We start from the raw sequence: 13,327 nt of genomic DNA, 5'->3' as shown, positions 1-13,327 counted from the left end.
GGTCGTCCTATGTCTAGTATTCCCTTATGTTTTATTCTGCTAATCTCACGATGGCCCTTCTGGACCATTTACCCATGATGCTATGATAATAAAGATACGTTACATTAGTACTCGGTTGAGTAAGGCACATGATGCCCATCGTGGCTCTCTGATTTGGGTTGTGACATCATGTATTGTTTGAGATGCTGATGTGACGGTGAGGTGATTAACATATGTATTTGTAATGACCCGGCCGGTCGTTTCATGTGTTACCGCTCCGTTTCCCCCATTCCTACTTCTTATTGTCTTGTTTAGTTGTATTATGTACTATCAGGTTGGTTGGCTCGAGTTCGGATAGGTTTTGGTAAGTTTTGAGACGCTTAGTCTCTTTTGAGTAAGCTTAGGTTAGAAAAGTCAACCAGATGTTGACATATGTGAAAAAGGGCTTGGGTGAATTCCGATGATTTAGATAGCTTCGGTAGGTGATTTGGGACTTAGGACCATGATCGGAATGTGTTTTGGAGGTCTAGAGTAGATTTAGGCTTGAATTGGCGAAATTGGAATTTTGACATTTTCCGGTTGATAGGTGAGATTTTGATATAGGGGTCGGAATGGAATTCTGGAAGTTGCAGCAGGCTCGTTGCGCCATATATGATGTGTGTGCAAAATTTCAGGTCATTCAGACGAGGTTTGATGGACTTTTTGATCAAAAGCGGAATTCGGAAGTTTTTGGAACCTTAGGCTTGAATCGGATGTTATTTGGTTGATTCGATGTTGTTTTAGGTGTTTCGAAAATTGGTATAAGTTTGGATAGGGGAATGTGACTTGTTTGTGCTTTTGGTTGAGGTCCCGAGGGCCTCGGGGTGATTTCGGATGGTTGACGGAAAGTTGGAGTTGGAAAGTTGCAGCTGAAGCTGAAGCTGCTGAAGTCTGTCATAACCGCACTTGCGGCTTGAGGATCGCAGGTGCAGGCTCGCAGAAGTGCCCAGAGGGTCGCAGATGCGGAAATGGCCATGGGGAGCTAGAACCGCATAAGCGGCTGTTCGAGCGCACCTGCGATAGCGCAGGTGCGGGATCTGATCGCAGGTGCGGCCTTTGAGCGTTTAAGAGATTTGCGCAGAAGCGCACCTGGGATCGCAGGTGCGGGTCCGCAGGTGCGTGATTTGTACCGCAGAAGTTGTTTAGCTAGAGCAAAACATATAAATTATGGACTTCGCGATTTTCGGCCTTTCTTTATCATTTTTAAATTAATTTTGGAGCTTTTTGGGAGATTTGAAGAGGGAATTCAAGGGAACTTCGTTGAGGTAAGATTTTTGATCATAAAACTCGTTTCCATGGTGTTATTTCACGGATTAGGATTGTAATTTATGGAAAATAGTGGTTGAACTTGAGGAAAACTAGGGCTTGAAATTGGAGACCTAGAATTTGGGATTTGAAGGGTCATTTGTGGTCGGATTTTGGTAAATTTGATATGCATGAGCTCGTGGAAAGATAAGGATTCCACTGATGTTAATGTTGTCAGAATCCGAGATGTGGGCCCGGGGGTCAGGTTTGGTCAATTTCGGGATTTGTGTTGTAATTTGATTAATTTCATATGGGTTTCACTCCTTTAGCTTATATTGATGGTTATGAACTGATTTTTGATAGATTCGACGCGTGTTAAGGCCGATTCGAGAAGCAAAGGCATCGCGGGCTAGAGTTTGGACCGGATTGAGGTAAGTAATGATTGTAAATGTTGTCCTGAGGGTATAAAACCCCGGATTTCACTTCGTTGTGCTATTTTGAGGTGACACACACGCTAGGTATCGAGCGTGGTGTTGTGCACCGTTGGGGATTGTGACTTTGTCCGTCCCGTGCGACTATTAAGCCGCGTATTTTACTTAGAAACTATTTGATATTGTTATATTTTAGAAAATATTATTGTGTTTGGGGCTAAACGTCGTGTCTAGGCCTTGTGCCGATTGTTTAAACCCTTAGGGGCTTTTACTCTGTTTTTCCTCACTGTTTGTGTTTAAATGTTTACACTCAGTCATGCTATGTTCATACTGTTTTCATAACTCGGTTTTAATTCACTCCTTTGATTTCATAAATGGTTTTGAGCTGAGTACTTGTTTTACTGTCATCCCGTGGGGCTTGAGTGAGATCTGATTGAGTGAGGCCGAGGGCCTATGTTGTGAGGATGTTGTGATATATTGTGAGGTCGAGGGCCTGATGGATCTATGCCACGAGTTGGCTTGTTGTTATAAGGCCGAGAGCCTGATTTGTTATGCCACGGGGTGGATTGTGATAGCGCTTGGGCTGTAAGGAGCCCCTCCAGCAGTCTGTACACCCCCAGTGAGCGCGGGTACCCAGTGTGAGATGTGATATTGCCCGAGGGGCGGTTGTTGTTCATGTTATAGCCCGAGGGGCTGATACGAGTGATTGTGAGATAGCCCGAGGGGCTGGTTCTGTTGGTATTTTGCCCGAGGGGCTGATTTATGTTTCTATCCTTTTTTCCCTATTTTCATCACTCGTTTGAACTACTAAAAGATGTTTTAAAGAGGTTTTCACTGAACTAAGGTGTTTTTATGAGCTTTTATTGTTTTAATGCATTGTTCCGGTTTACACTGCTTTGTTGTAGCATTATGCTGTGTTTTACGTGTTTTCTTATCGCTCAGCTGCCTTTACTTTTATTACTTACTGAGTTGGCGTACTCACATTACTCCATGCACCTTGTGTGCAGATGCAGGAGTCTCGGGTCATGCTAGCGAGGGCTGATTTGCTTTCCAGCAGGCTTGTTCGGAGTTGACAAGGTAGCTGCTCGGCGTCCGCAGCCCAGTGCTTCTCCTTCCTATCTTTATTTCACTTGTTCTAGCTTTGTATTAGACTATGTTGTCTTTCCATACTCTTAGACGGATTTTAGATGCTCATGACTGGTGACACCCCAATGTCGGGCTGTGTTTGTTTCCGCATTGTTCTATTCTACTCTTTATTTCGGGATTTATCGCTTATTAAGGACTTAAAATGAATTATTATAACTGCTTAGTTGGTTTGGGTGTTTGTGTCGGCTGGCCTTGTTTCACGATAGGCGCCATCACGATCGGGTCCGATTTAGGGTCATGACAAGTTGGTATCAAAGCCTAGGTTACATAGGTCTCACGAGTGAGCACGTTTAGTAGAGTTTCGTGGATCGGTACAGAGACGTCTGTATTTATCCTCGGGAGGCTGCAGAACCTTTAGAAAAAACTTCTTATTCTTGAATTCCTGTCGTGCAAATCTGTTGATGCTAGTACTAAACTTTGTTATTCTATTCTCTCACAGATGGTGAGGACACGCGCTACCGGTGAGGATGGACGTCCACTAGTACCACCAACTGGGACCACGAGAGGCCGGGGACACGATCGAGGCCGTGGTAAGGGCAGGGGTGTAGCCCACACAGCAGCTAGGGCAGCACCTGCTGATCCACCAGCAGCCCTAGTTCAGGATCAGGTCCCAGTTGTGGACGCTCCAGCAGCACCAGCTCAGGCACCGGCTGTGCCTATTGTCATTTCGGGTCTTCAGGAGACCTTGGCTCAGATCTTGACCGTGTGCACTAGTCTTGCTCAGGCGATTGTGGTTTCTACTACCGCAGCCACTTCTCATGCCGGGGGAGGCACTTAGACTCCCACCGCTCGCACACCCGATCAGGTTGTTCAGGGATTGCAGACACCGGAGGCACCACTAGCTCAGCCAGTAGCAGCTGCTTAGGGTTATGTAGCTCCGGTTATGCCAGAGGACGAGCAGCGCAGATTGAGAGGTTTGGCAGACTGTAGCCTCCGACTTTCAGTGGTGCAGAGGGCGAGGATGCCCAGGGTTTCTTGGACAGGTGTTAGAGGATTCTTCGCACCGCGGGTATTCTGGAGACCAGTGGGGTCGCATTCACTACTTTTCAGTTTGCGGGAGCTGCCTTCACTTGGTGGGAGGCTTATGAGAGGAGTAGGCATGTTGGTGCGGCGCCCCTTACCTGGCAGCAGTTCTCTACTCTCTTTTTGGAGAAGTATATGCCACAGTCCCGCAGGGAGGAGCTGCACAGGAAGTTCGAGTAGTTACGACTGGGAGATATGACTGTGACACAGTAGGAGATGAGGTTCTCAGAGTAGGCTCATCATGCTATCTGGTTGGTTTCTACGGATAGAGAGAGGATCAGGAGGTTCGTGATGGCCTCATATATCAGATTCGGATTCTCATGACTAGGGAGAGGGTGTTAGGTGCTACTTTTGAGGAGGTTGTGGATATCGCTCGTGAGATTGAGTCAGTTCGTCGCCAGGAGCGTGAGGAGAGGGAGGCCAAGAGGCCTCGAGGATCTGGTAGTTTTGGGGGTGCTCCTTCGAGAGGTCGATTTCAGCACGGCAGAGGCCGCCCATTCAGGCATGCTCAGTCATCTCGCCCAGGTTATTGTGGGGCATCATCGGGCTATGGTTCTCACAGTTCTCAGCAGGGTCATTCCTCACTCAATGCCCTTCCAGCCCAGGGTTCGTCCCGTGCTCTATCAGTTCAGGACTCTTCTACGCTAGGTGTATCTGCTAGTCATTCTGGTGCTAGAGGTCCCCTTCAGTCCCCATCTCCGGCACCAGGGAGTTGTTATGAGTGTGGGGAGTTGGGACATATGTGGAGGTAGTGTCCTTGTCGCTTTGGGGGTTCATCTCAGTAGAGGTGTCAACTATCGACTTCAGCACCAGTTACTTCACCACCCACTCAGCCAGCTAGGGGTGGAGGACAGTCATCTAGGGGTCGCCCAAGAGGGGGAGGTCGATCAGGTGGTGGTCAGGCCCGTTTCTATGCACTCCCAGCTAGACCTGACGTTATTGCTTCAGATACGGTGATTCCAGGTATTGTCTCAATCTGCCACAGAGATTCCTCTATGTTATTTGATTCTGGTTCTACTTTCTCTTATGTGTCATCATATTTTGCCCGTTATTTGGATACGCCTTGCGAGTCCCTCATTTCTTCTGTTCATGTTTCTATTACGGTGGGCGATACTGTTATGGTAAACCGTGTATATCGATCGTGCGTTGTGTCTATTGGGGGTCTTGAGACCCGAGTGGATCTTTTGTTACTTTGCATGATGGACTTCGATGTGATTTTGGGCATGGACTGGTTATCTCCGTGCCGGGCTATTTTGGATTATCACGCCAAAATAGTGATATTAGCTATGCTAGGTGTGCCACGGAGCGAGGTTTGTCTGATTATGTTCCCAGCAGGGTAATCTCATTCTTGAAGGCCCAACGTATGGTTGGGAAAGGTTGTCTTTCATACTTAGCATTTGTGAGGGATGTCAGTGTAGAGACCCCCAACACTGATTCTGTTCCAATTGTCAGGGATTTTCCCGATGTGTTTCCTGAAGATGTGTCGGGCATGCCACCGAATAGGGATATCGATTTTGGTATTGATCTGGTGCCGGGCACTCAGCCCATTTCTATTCCACCGTATCGTATGGCACCAGCGGAGTTGAAGGAGTTGAAAGAGCAGCTTCAGGAGCTCCTCGATAAGGGGTTCATTCGTCCTAGTGTTTCGCTGTGGGATGCACCTGTCTTGTTCGTGAAGAAGAAGGATAGCACCATGAGGATGTGCATTGACTATAGGCAGTTGAACAAGGTCACAATTAAGAACAAGTATCCCCTGCCTTGCATTGATGATTTGTTCGACCAGCTTCAGGGAGAGAGGGTATTCTCCAAGATTGATCTCCGTTCAGGGTATCACAAGCTGAAGATCAAGGACTCGGATATACTTAAGACAGCCTTCAGGACCCAATATGGTCACTATGAGTTCCTTATGATGTCTTTTTGGGCTGACCAATGCCCCAGCAGCGTTCATGCATTTGATGAACAGCATGTTCCGGTCTTATCTCAACTCGTTCGTTATTGTTTTCATTGATGATATTCTGGTATACTCACGTAGTCAGGAGGAGCACGCGGAGCATTTGAGAGTGGTATTGCAGAGGGTGAGGGAGGACTAGCTTTATGCCAAGTTCTCCAAATGTGAGTTTTGTCTCAGTTCAGTGGCTTTCTTGGGGCACGTGGTGTCCAGTGAGGGTTCAAGTTGATCTGAAGAAGATAGAGGCGGTCTAGAGTTGGCCCAAGCCATCCTCAGCCACAGAGATCCGTAGTTTTCTTGGTTTGGTAGGTTACTACCGTCGGTTCGTTCAGGGATTTTCATCTATTCCATCACCCTTGACCAAATTGACTCAGAAAGGGTGCTCCATTTCAGTGGTCGAATGAGTGTGAGGCGAGCTTCCAGAAGCTCAAGACTGCCTTGACCACGGCTCTAGTGTTAGTTTTGCCATCAACTTCAGGTTCATATTCAGTGTATTGTGATGCTTCGAGAGTGGGTATTGGATGTGTGTTGATGCAAGAGGTTAGAGTTATTGCTTATGCTTCTCATTAGTTGAAGCCCCATGAGAAGAACTACCCCCTTCATGATTTAGAGTTGGCTGCCATTGTTCACGCGTTGATGATTTGGAGGCATTACTTGTATGGTGTGTCTTGTGAGGTGTTTACTGATCATCGTAGCCTCCAGTACTTGTTCAAACAGAAGGATCTCAATTTGAGGCAGCGGAGATGGTTAGAGCTGTTGAAGGATTATGACATCACTATCTTATATCACCCGGGAAAGGGCAATGTAGTGGATGATGCCTTGAGCAGAAAGGCGGTGAGTATGGGCAGTTTGGCATATATTTTTGTTGGGGAGAGACCTCTTGCAGTTGATGTTCAGGATTTGGCCAATCGGTTTGTGAGGTTGGATATTTCGGAGCCCAGTCGAATATTAGCTTGTGTGATCTCTCGGTCTTCCTTATTTGATCGCATCAGAGAGCGCCAGTATGATGATCCTCACTTGCTTGTCCTTAAGGACAGAGTTCAGCATGGTGATGCCAGAGATGTGACTGTTGGTGATGATGGGGTATTGCAGATGCAGGGCCGGATATGCGTGCCCAATGTTGATGGGCTTCGGGAGTTGATTCTGGAGGAGGCCCATAACTCGCAGTATTCTATTCACCCGAGTGCCGCGAAGATGTATCAGGATCTGAGACAATATTATTGGTGGCGGAGGATGAAGAAGGATATTGTGGGGTTCGTAGCTCGATGTCTCAATTGTCAGCAGGTGAAATATGAACATCAGAGACCGAGTGGCTTGGTTCAGCAGATGGATATTCCAAAGTGGAAGTGGGAGCGGATCACCATGGACTTTGTAGTCGGGCTCCCACGGACTTTGAAGAAGTTCGATGTTATTTGGGTGATTGTGGATCGGCTGACTAAGTCTGCACACTTCATTCCTGTGTGTACTTCCTATTCTTCAGAGTGGTTGGCAGAGATCTATATCTAAGAGATTGTTCACTTGCATGGTGTCCCAGTTTCTATCATTTCAGATAGGGGCACTCAGTTTACTTCGCAATTTTGGAGGGCCGTGCAGAGAGAGTTGGGTACTCAGGTCGAGTTGAGCATAGCTTTTCACCCTCAGACGGACGGGCAGTCCGGGCGCACTATTCAGATATTGGAGGACATTTTGCGCACATGTGTGATTGACTTTGGTGGTTCATGGGATCAGTTTCTACCGCTCGCGGAGTTTGCTTATAACAACAGTTATCAGTCGAGTATTCAGATGACTCCATATGAGGCTTTGTACGGGAGGCGGTGTAGATCTCCGGTCGGTTGGTTTGAGCCGGGTGAGCTAGGCTATTAGGTACAGACTTGGTGCAGGATGCTTTAGACAAGGTGAAGGTGATTCAGGAGAGGCTTCGTACAGCGCAGTCGAGACAAAAGAGTTATGCTGACAGGAAGGTTCGGGATGCGTCCTACATGGTTGGTAAGAAGGTTCTGTTGAAGGTTTCGCCCATGAAGGGTGTTATGAGATTTGGGAAGAGAGGTAAATTGAGTCCTCGATTCATTGGGCCTTTTGAGGTACTTCGGAGGATTGGGGAGGTGGCTTATAAGCTTGTTTTTCCACCCAGCCTATCGAGTGTGCATCCGGTATTTCATGTTTTTATGCTCCGGAAGTATATTGGGGATCCATCTCATGTTCTGGATTTCAGCACGGTTCAATTGGATGGTGATTTGACTTATGATGTGGAGCCAGTGTCTATTTTGGAGCGTCAGGTTCGAAAGTTGAGGTCAAAGGATATAGCTTCAGTGAAAGTGCAGTGGAGAGGTCGGCCCGTGGAGGAGGCTACCTAGGAGCCCGGAGGGAGATGCGGAGCAGATATCCTCACCTATTTGAGGCTTCAGGTATGTTTCTTGACCCGTTCGAGGACGAACGTTTATTTAAGAGGGGGAGGATGTAACAACCCGGCCGGTCGTTTCATGTGTTACCGCTCTGTTTCCCCCATTCCTGCTTCTTATTGTCTTGTTTAGTTGTATTATGTGCCATCGGTTGGTTGGCTCGGGTTCGGAGAGGTTTTGGTAAGGTTTGAGACACTTAGTCTCTTTTGAGTAAGCTTAGGTTGGAAAAGTCAACCGGATGTTGACTTATGTGAAAAAGGGCTCGAGTGTGAATTTCGATGATTCGGATAGCTTCGGGAGATGATTTGGGACTTAGGACCGTGATCGGAATGTGTTTTGGAGGTCCGGAGTAGATTTAGGCTTGAATTGGCGAAATTGGAATTTTGGCGTTTTCCGGTTGATAGGTGAGATTTTGATATAGGGGTCGGAATGAAATTCTGGAAGTTGCAGCAGGCTCGTTGTGCCATATGTGATGTGTGTGCAATTTCAGGTCATTCGGACGAGGTTTGATGGACTTTTTGATCAAAAGCGGAATTTGGAAGTTTTTGGAACCTTAGGCTTGAATCGAATGTTATTTGGTTGATTCGATGTTGTTTTAGGTGTTTCGAAGATTGGTATAAGTTTGGATAGGGGAATGTGACTTGTTTGTGCTTTTGGTTGAGGTCCCGAGGGTCTCGGGGTGATTTCGGATGGTTGACGGAAAGTTGGAGTTGGAAAGTTGCAGCTGAAGCTGCTGAAGTCTGTCATAACCGCACCTGCGGCTTGGGGACCGCAGGTGCGAGCTCACAGAAGCGCCCAGAGGGCCGCAGATGCGGAAATGGCCATGGGGAGCTGGAACCGCAGAAGCGGCTGTTCGAGCGCACCTGCGGTAGCGCAGGTACGGGATCTGATCGCAGGTGCGGCCTTTGAGCGTTTAAGTGATTTGCGCAGAAGCGCACCTGGGACCGCAGGTGCGGGTCCACAGGTGCGTGATTTGTACCGCAGAAGCGGTTTAGCTGGGGCAGAACATATAAATTATGGACTTTCTTCATCATGTTTAAATCGATTTTGGAGCTTTTTGGGAATTTGGAAAAGGAAATTCAAGGGAACTTCGTTGAGGTAAGATTTTTGATCATAAAACTCGTTTCCATGGTGTTATTTCACGGATTAGGCTTGTAATTTATGGAAGATAGTGGTTGAACTTGAGGAAAACTAGGGCTTGAAATTGGAGACCTAGAATTTGGGATTTGAAGGGTCATTTGTGGTTGGATTTTGGTAAATTTGATATGCATGAACTCGTGGGAAGATAAGGATTCCACTGATGTTAATGTTGTCGGAATCCGAGACGTGGGCCCGGGGGTCGGGTTTGATCAATTTCGGGATTTATGTTGTAATTTGATTAATTTCGTATGGGTTTCGCTCTTTTAGCATATATTAATGGTTATGAACTGATTTTGGGTAGATTCGACGCGTGTTGAGGCCGATTCGAGAGGCAAAGGCATCGCGAGCTAGAGTTTGGACCGGATTGAGGTAAGTAATGATTGTAAATGTTGTCCTGAGGGTATGAAACCCCGGATTTCACTTCGTTGTGCTATTTTGAGGTGACACACACGCTAGGTGACGAGTGTGGAGTTGTGCACCGTTGGGGATTGTGACTTGGTCCGTCCCGTGCGACTATTAAGCCACGTATTTTACTCGGAAACTATTTGATATTGTTATATTTTAGAAAATATTATTGTGTTTGGGGCTAAACGTCGTGTCTGGGCCTTGTGCCGATTGTTTGAACCCTTAGGGGCTTTTACTACTATTTTTCCTCACTATTTTGGTTTAAATGTTTACACTCAGTCATGCTATGTTCTTACTATTTTCATAACTCGGTTTTATTCACTCCTTTGATTTCATAAATGGTTTTGAGCTGAGTACTTATTTTACTGTCAGCCTGAAGGCCTTGAGTGAGACCAGATTGAGTGAAGCCGAGGGCATATGTTGTGAGGATGTTGTGATATATTGTGAGGCCGAGGGCCTGATGGATCTATGCCACGAGTTGGCTTGTTGTTATAAGGCCGAGAGCTTGATTTGTTATGCCACGAGGTGGATTGTGATAGCGCTTGGGCTGTAAGGAGCCCCTCCAGGAGTCTGTACACCCCAGTGAGCGCAGGTACCCAGTGTGAGATGTGATATTGCCCGAGGGGCGGTTGTTGTTCATGTTATAGCCCGAGGGGCTGATACGAGTGATTGTGAGATATCCCGAGAGGCTAGTTCTGTTGGTATTTTGCCCGAGGGGCTGATTTATGTTTCTATCCTTTTCTCCCTATTTTCATCACTCGTTTGAACTACTGAAAGATGTTTTAAAGATGTTTTCACCGAACTAAGGTGTTTTTATGAGCTTTTACTATTTTAATGCATTGTTGCGGTTTACACTGCTTTGCTGTAGCATTATGTTGTGTTTTACGTGTTTTCTTATCGCTCAGTTGCCTTTACTTTTATTACTTACTGAGTTGGCGTACTCACATTACTCCCTGCACCTTGTGTGCAGATGCAGGAGTCTCGGGTCATGCTAGCGAGGGCTGATTTGCTTTCCAGCAGGCTTATTCGGAGTTGACAAGGTAGCTGCTCGGCGTCCGCAGCCCAGTGCTTCTCCTTCCTATCTTTATTTCACTTGTTCTAGCTTTGTATTAGACTATGTTGTCTTTCCATACTCTTAGACGGATTTTAGATGCTCATGACTGGTGACACCCCAATGTCGGGCTGTGTTTGTTTCCGCATTGTTCTATTCTACTCTTTATTTCGGGATTTATAGCTCACTAATGACTTAAAATGAATTATTATAACTGCTTAGTTGGTTTGGGGGTTTGTGTCAGCTGGCCTTGTTTCACGATAGGCACCATCACGACCGGGTCCGGTTTAGGGTCGTGACAGTATTATATTAACAACGTGCACACTAAAAATGGGAATAAGCTATAGATAATATTTATAGAGTAAATGATAAATGATGATGGGACGATGCCTCAAAAAATACAAAGTAATCGTAAGCTAGCACACATCATACTTAATTGAGCATAATTTATTTATTTATTTGCAGATATTAATACTAAATATTTCTTCTACTTTTCTAATGGAATCATAGGTTGGGTGAGTGGCTTCAATTGACAATCTTGAAATACTACGAACTAAACTTATAGAGGATATGTAGGTCAAAGAAATAGACTCGAGAAATTGTGGATCATGAGATATAAAATATATTGTATATTTATGTAAGCACAAAAACCCTGAGCAAAATGTCGTTCGCCTTTTTACCCTTTAAAAATTAATTTCACATTAGACAATTTGTCATTTATTGTTTTCCTAATATTTAGGACTTTGATATCAAACAATTTTTTTTCAAACATTTCTTTTATTGAACGAAATTCTAATATTCAAGACTTTGAAATTAATTAAATTTTATATATCAAATCCTTTCGTATTTGAACAGTGCAACATAGTAGATTTGTAAAGATAGGTAACAACAATAATATTATAGTTGGAAACTATCGAGCACTTAGAACTCCTTTTAGGTTTATAAGTCTTTATTCTTTGTCATAAAATTATAACCAATCAATAATTTTATTCTATAATTTAGTTGGGATATTTGGGTTTTTGTTTACCTTTTTGCTGCCCTCTTACATGTTGTCATAGATTAGGACATAAATTTGCTTGTCTTCTTATGAAACATCATTTGGCGAAAGTTACTTATGATCATGAATTTCTTTGTTTTATGCTTATTAAATAAGCATAATTTTTTTGGCAAAATGTTGATACTAAATTTTTCTTTTGCTTTACTAACATGCTCATAGGTTGGCCGAATGGCTTTAATTGACAATCTTGAAATACTACAAACTAAACTTATACGGGATTTTATATAGTTGAAAAAATAGACTCGAGAAATTATGGATCATGATATATGAAATATATTGTATATTTATGTAAGCACAAGCCCTTTAGCGAAATGTCGTTCGTCTTTTTTACCCTTTAAAAGTTGATTTCACATTCGACAATTGTCATTTATTATTTTCCTAATATTTAAGACTTTGATATCAAACAAAATTTTCTTCAAATATTTCTTTTATTGAACGAAATTCTAATATTCATGTCTTTAAAATTAATTAAATATTATATGTCAAATCCTTCCTTATTTGAACAATACAACATAATAGTTTTGTAAAGATAAGTAACAATAAGATATTATTGTAGGAAACTCTCGAGCACTTAGAACTCCTTTTAGGTTTAGAAGTCTTTATTCGTTGTCATAGAATTATAACCAATCAATTTTTATAATTTTATTTTTTTTGTTATAGTATAATTTAGTTGGGATTTTTGTTTACCTTTTTGGTGCCTTCTTCCATGTTCTCATAGATTAGGAGATAAATTTGCGTGGCTGATTATGGAACATCATTTGGCGAAAATTATTTATGATCATGAATTTCTTTGTTTTATGCTTAGTAATTGAGCATTTTTTTTTGGCGGAATGTTGATACTGAATTTTTCTTCTACTTTTCTAACAGTGTCATAAGTTGGCCGAGTAGTTTCAATTGACAATCTTGGAATACTACAAAGTAAACTTATAGGGGATTTTATGTTATGTAGGAATATTTCGTCAAATGCAATTTGTAAAATTTGTTACCACCACACTGAAGACATTCCCCATATTTTTCTTCACTGCAAAAATGCTTTGGCCTTATGGCAACATGTAGGCTACATATTACCCTCCCACGACTTTTTCACTTGGTTACAACGCCAATGTACAACTAACAACTTAATTCATACAGCCTCCCACATTCATCTGCCTTCCTCTATACTCACACCGGTCATTCTATGGCAAGTATGGGTCACCCGCAATCGCAATGTCTTTAAGAACACCAAACACCATGTCCACATCCAAACTACAGTTACCATCGCAACCCAAATTCTTTTATCTTAAGTTTATGCCCACCCTAATAACGAACAAATTAACTCACTCTGTCTCTTGGACACGACCTACACAAATTATTATAAGCTAAATATCGACGGAGCATTGGATACATCAACCAACCATGGAGGAGCCGGAGGTTTATTTCGAAACCACATGGGCAGATGGGTTACTGGTTTTGTCAAACATATTC

This window comes from Nicotiana attenuata, chromosome 7, assembly GCF_001879085.1.
Source record: "Nicotiana attenuata strain UT chromosome 7, NIATTr2, whole genome shotgun sequence".
Classification (NCBI taxonomy): domain Eukaryota; kingdom Viridiplantae; phylum Streptophyta; class Magnoliopsida; order Solanales; family Solanaceae; genus Nicotiana; species Nicotiana attenuata.
The sequence above is the reverse complement of the archived record's forward strand: the minus strand, read 5'-3'. Positions refer to the sequence as shown.